Raw genomic sequence first — 13,050 nt, forward strand, 5'->3', positions numbered from 1 at the left:
ACACAGCACTGGCAACTTGCGCCCCAAGCAGGCTCGATTTAGACTTAATTCACTTTCCCACTGAATTTGATGCTGTTGGAGCCCTGTGGGGATGAGATTGCAAACGATATGGGGAGAGAAGATGAAGAGATTGTAGGATAGAGTGGGAGGAGAAAGCTGATATCAGGGTGGGATATCAGAGGAAGAAGAAAAATACAGTGACCTCCCTGATATCATCTCCTCTGACTTCAGACTTTCCTCAACTCTGACACTTTTCAGTGAGGGATGGAAGTGTTACTGAGAAAAACTTGAAATAGAGAAGTGAGTGAGTGAGTGAGAGAGAACTGAGAATGAAGAGTGTAAATATATGTAGATTAAGAAGAAATTATTATTATTTTATTTCAACTTTATTTAATCAGGACAGAGCTCACTGAGATTAGGCATCTCTCTCACAGGAGTGTCCTGTCCAAGCTAGGCCAAAAAAGGAACAACTCTAAGAGGTCTAAAGAGATTGTAAGTGTGTGAGTTGAGAGTGGAGAGAGGAAGAATCATCCAAAGATGGGAAAGGAAGGAAGAAAAGGGTTGGTGTGAGTACTTTTTTGCTCTCACAGTAAAGCAGTCAGAGTGAGGCTGGAATAAGCAGAGATCTTACCTGCTCAGTTGTCACAGAGGTTGTGGTTGGTGGGATGGAGAAGTGAGGAGAGTCAAAGGGTCCTGGGGCGGTCCGGGTGGTGGGGGGCTCGGTCCGGCTTGAAGCGGGGCTGGAGGGTGGTCCAGGAGGGGGGAGGAAGGACGGAGTGACAGGGAGCAGGGAGACGGGGAGGCTAAAGGGGGGAGAAGAGACGCTGCTTGCCTCTCCCTCCCTTTCTCTCTCTCTTTATCTCTTTCCCCCTTCCAACACACACACACACACAGACACACACGCTCGGAGGCAGACACCAAAACCCCGAGTCACTCAGATAATAGGCAGAGAAAGAGTCTTTACATTTACACGCTCTGCCACAGGGGGAGGATGGGTAGAGCTCTCCTCCCACTCTCCTCCGGGCAGCCAATGGGAGGTGGCAGAGCTGTGTCCAGGCAGCCAATCAAAGTGGAGGCAGCCGGTGCCTTGCCCCAGCCAATAAGTGCAATAGCTCATATCCAATTGGAATAATTACAGTATGGAAGGAGACATGAAAAGCTTCCGTTCTGAAGGACAGACCAACCAGTGCACTCAGCCAATAAGTGTGATTTAGGGCTGCAACAGACATTAGAGTGATTAGATTCTGGGCCACTTAACCCAGCACAATATTCCTGCATGCTCCTCTGCAGACCTGGCAAAACAGCCCGGCTCCCTGACAGACAGAGGGCTTTTAGGCAGCCAGAGTTAGAGAATTAGCAGCGTATGCTCTAACAAGGCATGCATGCTCTGGCTCTCTCTTTTTTTCTCTGACACACACAGAGGCAGCAACACATGATGCCACATGCTGGGAAGTGTTCACACACCCCCGTAATCAATTCCCCTCAGCCACATACATTTACACTCAGCGCAGTCCCGCGGTAGTTATCAACAATACTGGGCACAGAGAAATGTTAGCTCGACAAAGAGTGAAATTTCATCGCACTCTGACCCTCATATGCTCAGTAAGAATCATGCTTCACTTCTCGAAGTCTTGTTTTACCCCCCCCCCCACCCCTTCCCCCGCCAATCGATAGCTCTGGCAAGCGCCCAGCTTGATAAATGATCAATGGCAAACTGTCAGGTTGAGGAATGAAAAGCGCATCACGAATCCCCCTCTCCATTTTGCATAGTGAAGTGAACAAAATACCAGGTGTAATGCCACATCAAGAAAAACAAAGAGCAAAGAGCCAGTACTTTTTGCTTGTTCTTTTTGTCAGCAAACAGAGCTCGGCAACTTGCTGAAAGGTAGATTTTCTTTAGGCTGCACAGAATTCTCTTGGGCTGCCAGCTGGGAATGTTGGGGGATTTAGCGATGCTGTGAAACGGGTGGTTTCTCCATGATGTTCATACGCTTTTACACCAACTTGACTGCACTCTAAAAAGAAAGGGTCTCTAAGGATTTTTTTTTTTTTTTTTTTTTTTTTATGTAGGATTAAAATGGGTTACTACTGTGAAAAAGAACCCTGAACTTCAGCTTCCGCATGGAACCCTTAAAAATATAATAAAATAAAAAAAAATCAAGTATATTCCAACTTCCCGATCCTATGTCAAAATGTCAAATTACAAATGGGGGAAAATTAATGTTACTTTATTTTTTTTTTTTTTTTCCGTCAAGGTAAAGGTTCTGCTTAAGCGTTTTAAAGTGGACATTCGGAAGATCCTCCTTAATTTGAAGAAAACACAAATTTTTAATCAGCCCAACAATTTGTAGGTCCCTTCAACAGCATTCAACCTTTTTATCTTATTCCATCATCTATGTATATAGGTATTGTTTTTATCTTTCTTATAGGGACATAAAAAACTGTCTTGCATTGATGTCTTATGTCTTGCTTTGATGTTAGCTTTGATGTTAACTACTGCTGCTGCTGGTGCTGTGTTATTTGAATTTTCCCTTCGGCGAATCAATACAGGTAACTCTAATCTAATCTAATCTAATCTACTGATTGAATATTGCCTCCGAGGGCTCCATATTTCATCAACCACTTGTTTTTTGCCTTCACATTTTCCCTGGGGAAACATATTCCACAGGGGCAGGGCGAACCGGAGATGGAAACCTCCAGATTCTATCATCAAGTAAATCCAAGAAAGTGCAAAAAACAGGGCAGCTTCATCAAGGTAGTCAACACAGACCGCAGCCTCTTGCACTTCAGCTCTCTTAAACTTCTTCCAAACAAGCTGCTGTGGTTCTTTTTGGAAAAATAAAATGCACCACTTTCCGGGCAGGACAGGCTTTCCTCATGACTGTGGGACGGTCCTCATAGGGGTTTGGAACAGAAAATGTACAAGCTGTCATGAACTGGCCGTAGGTCAAATCATTATTGCCTTCAGGTTGTGATACAGAGTAGCAAAACAGACATTAACTAAATTTATATTAAGACGGTGAGGATTATTACTTCAAATTCCTTTTTGGATTCAGATGACAGACTTTCAGTAAATGCAAGAGCTGTTTCCAATAATTCAAGTTTGTAATGACAGGACATTAAATAATAATGAGGGGAATAATGGTGGGGAGAGAAAAGAAAGAAAGCGCAAAATATTAATTTACATATGCCATACAAGTAACTGTAAGAGTGGAGAATTAAGAATTAAGAGGAAATTAAAGATTAGATGATCAGGACATGATATTATTCCATCAGAGCGAGACTGCTGCATGTTAAGAGCCTAAAGATCTTCTTATGACGCTACTTTGAGGAATGGCAAGCAAAAATCAATGAGACTGTCAATACCTGAGTGCATTATAACATGGCCTGATATGCACAGCACAAGTGTGGCATCAGCCTGTCGGCGTGCAGGAGAGTTAAGACCAGAAGTTTGTCTTCCTCTTAAATCGATATCACCAGATGGGAGGATAAGCAAAAAATAACCCCCGTGTTCCAAGTATTGAAAAGGCTCTTGCATGTATAATTCAGTCTAAGATTGGGTGTTTTTTGTGTGTTTCCCAATCAGAAAAAAAGCAAAAACAATTTCATGGCTATTTATTGTGTTAACTTGCGACAACTGTCCTAATTTTCTCCCTCCTTCCGGTTGTGTCTTAACAACGCAGTGACTGTAACGTCTTGTGAATGCTGCTGATACCGTGCATTACATCTCTGGTCAAAAGCATTCAGCATGACACCCGGTGCAATGTATAGCGATACCAGGAGAGTGAGGTCACAGATTCTAAAGACAACACTGTCATTTATAGTAGCATGGTTTTACCGATGGCACTGATAGAAGCCCCCCTCTGTGTGCGAATGGGAGAGGAAGAGCCATAAAAAATTCATAAGAAGATGGAAGGAGATGTCACATCGAATATGTAGCCAGCTGCAGTGATGGCCGAGGGTAGTGAGCTGTGTAAGCTATGTAAGGTGGCTGGAAACCAGTGGACCTGACTTGAGGAATTATAAAATGAAGCATTAAGATCTCAACGAGTGAATGCAAAAGAAGATGCGAGCACAACAAGAATCCAACAATATTTTTCTAATGTTGGTGGCTGGAGCACAGCAGCCATGGCCAAGACCCTCCCCTTCACTTCCACCCCTTCACCCCAGGCTGAGCCATCACTTTTATCTGTCCTACCTTCCCCAAAATTACAAAAAAAACATTGCCTTTAGGATTTTGTCGTTGGTAAACTGCTGCCGAAATGACTGTGATCACAAGCAATAACATTATTTGCGACGATCTGTGAGGTTTTGAGTTTTGCTTCAGGCTGGAAATTCCTTTTTCCAGACCTTTCCATTCAGAAATACATTGTCGCCAGTAAAAAAGGGGGTCAAACTAGACCACAACAGAGGAAATGGGTTTATTTTTTTTTTCCAGGAAACTGTAATGCACTTTTAAAAATCCTTCATATTACACCTTAAACACACTGTGTACACATTCAAAAAGTAAATATATGGCATGCATTGGGCAGAGATGGCACTGATTGGATAATTACGTGTATGTGTGTGTGTGTGTGTGTGTGTGTTTATATATATATATATATATATATATATATATATATAAAGATAGAATGTTAAAAGTATCAAAAGCCGATCTGTATTTTAAGACATGATTTATTTACTTTGACTAGAGGATAGTTTGATTAGTATTTCTTTGCAACTTGACATTGTACAAAAAATGACCGAACCATGAACTTCACTTTGATATTTCCCCACCATAAAGGTGAGAAAAGACGAAGGTGCAACAATATGGGGTCACTGTAAAAGAGCACAGGTGTGATTGAATGGTCAAAGCCTATCTTCACAATGCCAGGAATATCCACTCTAGATAACATCCTCCTCATCAAATATTTAAAAGGAGAAGAAGAAAAAAAAATAAAGACTTAAATGCCAGCAGATTCACAAGGGGATTTAAAGACTAGGAGATTGTTACTCATTATCTGTCTAAATGTCAGTGAAATGTGAAAGCCTTGCAGTGGGCCTACATTACTGCAGATACTAAACAAATGTTGCTTAGGGCCTACTTGTTACCCTTTAATGGGAGGGGAGGCATGTTGGTGTAGTGAAGATGGAATGGATTAATAAATGCCCTTTAACAAGATTTTACTAACAATTAACAGACATTAATAAATTCATATCATCTTGTAAGGATTTGGTACAAAAATAAGCCGTCCCTTCTAATCGATGCAGCATGTCTTACAAGGACATGAAACAAAGGGAAGAGGTTGTGTAACTAGCAGTGTTAAGATATTGTTAGATGTGGGTTACAGTGACGGTGAGTCACGGACGACGTATAAACATAGTCCAGAGATCTGACAAGCGCAGCTTTTCGCTTCCGCCCCAAACGTAATTAAGTCCCCCAGTATCTGGTTGTCGCCCTCTTGTATCATTACCGTCGCTGGATCATTGCAATGTACTTACTTATTACTTAGCAGCCCCTAAATATAGCCTTCCCCAAGCAGCTGCTGTGATAGCACATCACAGCAAAGCCAGCTGTGGGTTATTACACCCCCACCCCGCCTGCTTGGCCTCCCACTCAGTCAAGGAGACTTATATGGATAATACACCACTCAGCAAGTTATGTTTTTTTTTTTTTTTTTTTTTTTTTTTTTTCAAGATTTACTCAACCAAGGACCTTGAGGAATTGGAAACAAGCTGTGATTCTGGTTATTTTTCTTTTAAACAGGGATAGTGCTACGACACTGAGCCTCCCAGTCAATTAATGTAAGCCCTTATAGCTGTAGTAAGGCTGCTCAGTGATTTGAGATGCATAAGTTGACAGGCAGACGTGGATTTGATGGAACTGAAGGGGAAGCAGCCATATCAACCCATTATTTTTAGGGGAAAAGTTAGTTATTTTTATTTTGGGTGGATGCAGTGATGTCTCTGGGCCTCCGTCCTCCTCCTCTGTCCACTAAGCAAAGTAGCTCTATTCACAAATGACATGCAAGTGAGGATGCTGCTTTTAAGCCTCAAATATTTAATACCTACTTGGGGATGAGTTCATTAGAATGAAACAGGAAAATACAAACTTCAGCAAAGCTTCATTATACACAGGAAAGTGTCCAAGTACAGCCTTGAGCAGCCTGGTAAAGGATGCTATGGAAACAGTTGACCAATTTACAGTATACAAATCTAGAAAATGAATCTACAGCATGAAAAAATGGCATGTCCAAGGAAACTAGTGCTACATGCTTGCTGGCTGTAAGCATCTTGGTAAATAATGTGCAAAATGAGTGCAAAACTTTGCTCTGTGACAGCTATGGATACAAGTAACACTTTCAATGTACGAGCTGATTTACTTAGACTGGAGGTGCAAAACAACAATAATAATTATAATTATGTGCAGCTCCTCATAAGAAATCTCAACACATTCCTGCAAGCTCAAACAACAGTCCAAACCAGGACCAGGCTGCTGCTAGCCAATGTAAAATAACAGCGTAGGGTAGCAATATAGTTGCAAGTATATAGTTGCAACTATTACTGAAGTTTAGGCATGGGGATTAAATTAGCTAAGGTTTCTCGTAAACTCCTTAGCCTTATGTGTTCAGTGATAGTTTTAAAGATTAGTTGGCACTTAGGCTTGGGTGATCATATGATATTATCAGTCATTTTGCTTCCTCCAATGAAGTTTTTTCTGACAGTGGTTATTGCCATTGTGCATAGGTCAGTGTTTTTTTGCATAGGTCAGTTTCACTGGTACCTAACTAATGACCCCCCTGCTGTCACCATGTAACTGGCACTTGCATTTGCCAACACACACACACAGTCCTAAACATAGTAGTAGAGCTGGGCATTGTAATTTGGTTCCTTTATGATACGGAGTACCACTGAAATGCTTTGCTACTAATGACTGTGGAAAAGTGTCATTCGGCATAATGTTTACATACCTCATTAACAACAAGCCACGTCAACCAGCGGCTCACCTGACCACAGAAGGGCTGCTGGCTTTGCGGTGTTCACACCAAATAATTGGGCTGCTGTGACAGCATAATAACAGCTGAAAAAATCCATGAAGTGCGTTGCGTTTTCTGGCCTTGTCCATAGAACACACTGCTGATGAGGAAAGTCAACAGAGCAGAGACAGAGGGAGAGAGGGAGACACAGAGGGGCGGAGCAAGCTGCTGCATGCAGTGAGACAGCAAGAGAGAGAGAGAGAGAGAGAGAGAGAGAAAAGAGACTTGAGTAGTAATTTTGCTATTTCACTTTGTGCTCTTAATGAAACTCATTTTCTGTCAGGAGCCATATAATTCCTGGCAAAAGGCCAGAGACAGCTGGTGAGCCACAGGTTCCTGACCACGGCTCCACAATAACATTTTGGTCAGTATTTTGGTTGTGAATAAAAGGAGTGTTTATGCAATAAAAGGAGTGTTTATGAATAAAAGGAGTGTTTATGCAGCAGGAACCTTCCATGTCTGTCTGTGTGTCCATATTGTTGCACAAGCGGTATTAACCAGTTTTCGACCACATATATGGTGCTTGAAGGCATATAATACTATACATTGAGGCTCTCTGCTGCCACCTTGTCGTCAATTGTCAATTTTCAAAAATAAATATCGCTGGTTTTAAAATTTAAATATCACCTAAGACTAGTTGCCACTGGTATATTATTTTTCATGCAATGTTGTGTGTTAGAAGGGATTTTGCTTGAGGGCCATCAATTGGATTATCAAGGCTACTATCAGCAGGGACATAATAAAAATCCTAGTCTCTTAGCAGGTTCAGCAGCTCTACACACAGCGTAAATGCTTTTGGTGAGCACTTTAATGTGGGATGAAAGCTAAGATGGGGAACATTAACTGTGAATCACAAAGAAAACAGCTTTCATGAGACTTTCAAAAAATATGATCTGCCAACACATTTACAGATTTTGCAGCTCTGCATTTTGACATCAAATAAAGTGGGTATGAACTGTTGCAGAACAGAAGAGGCCAGTTGAGTTGCTTCATGTTACAACCCTGGGTTAACTCCTTTATGGAAAGTCAATATTTACATTTTTCTATTAACTTATAGTATACAATAAAATGTGATAGGGAGGGTTGTATTAAGCACTTAATCAAGCCAACTGTGTAACCACACTGATGAATGCATTTGTTACAGATTTCACTTTACTCACACTATAGATGTAGCTAGTTTGACTCCTAACTACTCCTAAACTATGGCACAGTAATGCTTATTTATTCCTGACACCAACCATCCAGAAATAAAAGTAATCGATAATATTGGACTCATAGACAGTGAAGAGACTGCGGGCCTGCAGAAGGGGAAAAAAAAAAAAAAAAAAAAGGTTGTTGCAAGCGACACCTTGCTTAGAAGAGCCAAGTCTGCCACTTACTCTCACAGCTCAAGCTGCACAATCAATGTGCAACTGTCACCTGAAGTTTGGAGGAGTCTTAGCTGAGTAAAACTGACAAACTGCTATCATAGTGGATCAGGTGTGTTTTACAAGCAGGCAGGGGCTAAGTAAAAGTTAGCAGGGTATGTCGCATTAATTATCTTTTTATTCATGGCAATGTGCTGTGCAGTCAATAAGAGACATCTACATGTATGCACGAGTTCATTCATTCATTCATTCATCACGCCACTGTATGTGATGCTTTTCACACCACTTCACTTAGTGTCGCTGTGGTAAGAACTAACCACAAAGGCACACTAGACAATGTAACATGCATTGGGGCACATAAAGTGCTCAAGTACTTGTTCAATTATTTGATTATTGTAGCAATCATAAATAGGTGTTGGAATTTTTGCATTTTTGCAAAAGTCATTAGAACCAACCCAAAATCCACCAAATTACTGTGGCCTCGGATTTCCAGGTCAAATCTGTGGGCGTGGATTCATAATTTGAGGTCATGGATTATGAATCCAAGAGTATGGTTTGTAAACTGTGGACAGATTTCTAAACTGAGAGCACAGATTTACACATGGATCAGGAGGCAGAGTAAGGCAGTCATTGAAGGGTTAAAGGTGTGAGGTGTGGGGGAGATGCCAAGGAAATCTCATACAGGAGAGACGCAGCAGTCCAGGGACCAAACATCCATATACATATACACTGGGGGGGACAAGTCCCCCCCAATAGCAAATTCAATATCTGTCCCCCCCAATATTGAAATGGTGGTTTTGGCCCTGCAGCAGTCAGACATATAAGTTGAGTTTGTCATTAAAATGAAAACAGCTAGTCCACCTTAAAGGCCATTGCATAAGAGATCCTGGCCAAAAAAAAACAAACAAACAAAAAAAACTTTTTCAGTTACATTATATTCTATTTTAGTTTGTACTAGTTAAGTTTGTTTATTATTTTATTCTTTTTATTCTTTTTTTTCTATGGCAGAAGTTATTTGATCAACACAGCTATGTGGTGAAAATAATCTCAGAGAAGCCTCATCATGATGATGTTTAATGTTAGAAATAGAATACAGCAAGATGTCTGACTATTTTTATTCCTATATTTATTTATTTATTTATTTATTTATTTTACACTTTTTGGCCAGCACCCGCACACTGTCCAACTTGCAAGGAAAAGGATAATTTATTTGCAACGTTTCAGTACTAGACCTTCATCAGGCAAACAGTTTTTTCACAAGGGCAGGACTTCTTAAATAGGGGGTGGCCTCACACCTGCAACCACCTTCTCATCATGACGTAAGAGTTCAATAGCCCAAAACAACAAAAGTGAACAATAAACCACAGCTGCCCGGGTTCACTGGGTATCCTGCCCTCCGACGCACCTGTCCTGAGAAACAAATATGCGAAGTAACGTTTTCACACATTTTGACCAACCATTTTTAGTGGCACAGGTCCTGCACCATCACTGTATCCATGAACCCACAAAGTCCCTTTGGATGCTTCACAGTAACAATAGCAATTACAAGCAAAACATTAAATATTGCTTGTATAACATCAGAAACAAATACCTTTCTTGTATAGGGTTGCAACAGTTTCTCCCTTATTCTACTGTTAGCACATTTGGGAAAAAAAAGGCATGCTAATACAAAATGGACACTGTGTGACATTTTTCTCCAGAATACTTTTTTGTGACAAAAACGTCTCTGAAACAGTGAAACTACTGAAAATGACACTAACAGCTACCCCACTTACAGGAGAAAAAACTGACATGCAGAAATAGCACTGAAATCAGTGGCAGGGAGATGAATTATGTCACTGATATAATTCATACACAAACCTCACACCCACAGTCTCTGATTTTAGTTGCCTCGGATGCAATATTAAACCGTGGTCATAATCTTATGATATCTGAGGTCTGTGTTTTTCAGTGAATCTGGGTCATTCTCCCCCCCTGCTGGTTGAAATCTGTACCAAACGAGTGGTACAGTTGTTACAGTTGCCTAGTTCCTCTGTCCTAGTACCTGACCTGAGCTGTTGCCATTGCCCCTGTTACAAATTTAAATCAGAGAGGGGACATCCACTTTGTGTCAACCTGCTGCCTGTGCTAAGTCACACACAGAATTTCTTTCATACTTAAATTGCCTTTTCAAATATTTAGAAATTTAAGGGTAACATTCCACTTTGATGGAACCTCACAAACAAATCTATTTTGGAATCATTGCCTGTCATAGATTTCAGGCTCAAACTTGATGTTTGGGTTCTACTCATTGGGTAACAGGATCTGAAAAGAGTATATTAAGAAACACCATCCTAAGTAAATGGGCTTTTGTATCTGTTCTTTGTGATTTTCTGTCACATCAGAGTGTGCTGATGCAAGAGAGGCAATCTCTTTCATTGACACATGTGGCCTATCTGACACCTAATGCAGAAACAAGCTACTGGAAATGCAACAGAAAACAGGTCAGTAAGCCGGAGAAGACAGGCTGGTCAGGAAAAAATAACATTTTGAACCTATAAAATGTTCCCAAATCAAGAGAAAACTATTTGAAAAGAGCCTGAGAGTTGCAGCCACAGACAAAGGAATCATCTTCCCCTGTCTGCATTAAACAGCTGCACATTTCTTCATAATTTTAGTCCGTTTCTTTGGAATTCCCCTTCTAGCAAAAACATCTTTTCCTGTTATTGTGACCAAAAACACCCAGGTTTGTAGAGGCTTTGAAACATCTTACGTGGTAAAAATGCAGCATCTTGATCGAAATTGCAAGCCTGTGCAGTATTTTCTGGCAACTGTTGTGGACAATAGCGATACTGCGGCCATCTGGCATCCTATGCCATTTTAGCCTTGCTCAGAGTTAATACCTCAGACTGCTGCTCTCCATAGTTTCCCTTCCTGTTCAGAGCGACCGATCCCAGTGCAACCTGTGCTTCTTTAACCTGGTCAGCAGATTCTTTATTTGGATATCTGAGGTTCATTGTCTATCATTACTCTTTTTGTACTTTATTAATAAATAATTTGGTTTGTCGCAAAAGTAGAACAGGAAAAAAAACTTGCAGATTTTGAACAGTCCCATGGTGCATTTGAGGCAGTAGACCCTTTTAATTAGCAAGTAATTTGAATGAGATCTCAGGCTTCTGAGTTAGCAGCTGCTTTAATCCCACCTGCGAAGAATACAGTAGGTTTAAGCTACCTGGCTTGCTCATTGGTTGCAGCTGAACCATTCACAAACATATGGAAGACCAGTGGGGCAAAACCCTAAATATGAGCCACACAGCTGTGTACTACTTCTTAACACAAAATAAAAATATGCGTTAAGTAGCACTTTTGCCAGTGCCATTGCATCTTCAAGCACTTCAGCCAATGATGTTCCTTCTACATGCATTTTGCAGAGCTGATTATATGATATGCAAACACCTGCACATATTTCATAGTGAGTTGTTGAGATGGTGACTACAGCTGAAGAGTTTGAAAACACAAAGTGCAGTGTTTTACCGTGTTCAGACATAATAGATGGCTGTTGAGACATATTTTGAATTACATTTTTTGCACCATCGCTTTTCCATACAAAAAATATAAGCAAAATAGCAGTTAATATGTGAAGATAGTTAAGTCAGTACTAATAATGAAAATTACATTATTTAAAGCCACAGACCTCAATTTTGGTTATATGGAACAACAGCAAACCCAGAATCTAAACTTTCCGCCCCAAGCAAAATACTGCAGCTGTAAATGTGGAACAAAAGGGCAAAGGCAATCAGCAGGGGCACTTGTTCTCAAGTTCAAAATCAACAGATAATATTGTTTGCATCAAAAATAGGGGTGCTCTGAATGAAAATCAGTGACTGTGCCTTTAATTGTATACAGGTAAATTATTTTTATTTGTGTGAAATGAGTTGTATTTAATGAGTTTTAATTAATTTAATGAGTTGTCCCTCCATTTTGTCCGTGTACTTGCATAATCTGTGCCAAGGTGTAATGGAGTGAGGAGACCAATTCACACTGGCAGGTCTGGCTTTGAAATATATTTGTTTGTACTTGTTTGTTATAAAGGAGCTCATTGTGTTAACTTGAGCCGGGTGCATTGCCAAATCACATTATGCTCCTGAATATTGTCATTATCTTATGTGGCATGTTTACCTTGCCAGCATTAGCTGCAGTAACATGAATCTCTGCTGGGATAAATTAAGGCTAATGTCCACTTCTAACCACCTCAAGAACACATGATGACTTTTGCATATCTGTGTAAAATAACTACTTCATTAAGCCAACTTAGAATAATTCCAATAAATCTTCTTAATGAAATCACACCTTGAGACAGAGCCCAAGTTTAAGGCAGAGATTTAAGGGGCTTTCATAAGCCACTGGCAATGAATGGTGACCTAATTTAGTTCTCTTTTAAATCCACTTCACTTGTAGGCCTATGGTCGCTGGATTCTCATTGCCTGATCATTTCATCTGTGTAATTTCATCTTACAGGTCAAGACTGACTTGACATATCAGGGAAAGTTCAGGAGGCCAGCGATTTGTGTACATTTGGTGGTATCTAAACAACATTGTCAATCTTGCAATAATAGTTTTAATTTAATAAATATGAACAAGAATTATTACTGGCTTGTAGGTCAAGCACTTGGATGTCATATATTTTT

General features: G+C 40.4%; 1 protein-coding gene across 3 annotated transcripts in view; it reads right to left on the bottom strand.

The window, feature by feature from the left end:
• Positions 1-887, bottom strand: part of pcbp3 (poly(rC) binding protein 3) — a 78,333-nt gene extending 77,446 nt beyond the window's left edge. For all 3 annotated transcript variants that reach the window (XM_030081383.1, XM_030081381.1, XM_030081380.1), the window contains exon 1: positions 632-887. The gene's annotated coding sequence lies outside the window, so the exon portion shown is untranslated. The remainder of the gene's footprint in view (positions 1-631) is intronic.
• Positions 888-13,050: the final 12,163 nt, after the last annotated feature.

This window comes from Myripristis murdjan, chromosome 21 (genome assembly GCF_902150065.1).
Source record: "Myripristis murdjan chromosome 21, fMyrMur1.1, whole genome shotgun sequence".
NCBI lineage: Eukaryota > Metazoa > Chordata > Actinopteri > Holocentriformes > Holocentridae > Myripristis > Myripristis murdjan.